The following is a 689-nucleotide window of genomic DNA, read 5'->3' on the forward strand; positions in this document are numbered from 1 at the left end:
GTCTGTTTTCCCTAAAGCTGTATTTGATATACAGCAGTACTGAGAAGTAGCATATTATGCAAGTAAAAGATTATAGTGACTTGTCCAAGTAGGATTTCTTTTTAGATTCTATTCATCATCTATATTTCTTTTTTTCCTTTTCCCCATATTTCAATTTTATATTGATAAGGAAAAGCTGTACAAAATTTAAACATGCAACCACATAAATACACATAATATAAATAATCAATAATACAAATATATTTCTGAAAGCTGCTTAATATTTTTAGCATACTATAGAGGTCTGTGATACCAAGTATGATATTTTTCATATATGACAGTTAACATGTATATAACTAAAATATTTTTTGTAATTTTGTATATTGAATGTACCAGTCTGCTAACTGTAAAGTGTACATGAGATAAAAGATATTAAATCTTTTGTGCAGCTCAGCCAGAATGTTTTTTGGTACCCATGGCTTCACCCTGTATTGTTCCATGGGCACTGTAAAATTAGTTTTGAATATCTGTGTGAGCACACATTATGCATGAATATGGCAGATAAGAATACATTTAAAAAGTGTACACTTTAAACTAAAAAGGTCGTGGATGAGATTTTACATGCAAATAGCAAAGTTAGGAGTCTGGTGAATGTATATTTATTACTGATGCTAATAAAAGCATTTCTAAAATTGAAGGTATTTTGCTTC

General features: G+C 29.2%; 1 protein-coding gene across 1 annotated transcript in view; it reads left to right on the top strand.

The window, feature by feature from the left end:
• The window catches only part of LOC119586319 (condensin-2 complex subunit D3-like), a gene marked incomplete in the record, with an annotated part of 62,579 nt that extends 61,903 nt beyond the window's left edge, over window positions 1-676 (top strand). Inside the window, 1 exon segment of the mRNA XM_037935030.1 lies at window positions 1-676.
• Between the last annotated feature and the right edge of the window lie 13 nt (window positions 677-689).

This window comes from Penaeus monodon, chromosome 21, assembly GCF_015228065.2.
Source record: "Penaeus monodon isolate SGIC_2016 chromosome 21, NSTDA_Pmon_1, whole genome shotgun sequence".
Classification (NCBI taxonomy): domain Eukaryota; kingdom Metazoa; phylum Arthropoda; class Malacostraca; order Decapoda; family Penaeidae; genus Penaeus; species Penaeus monodon.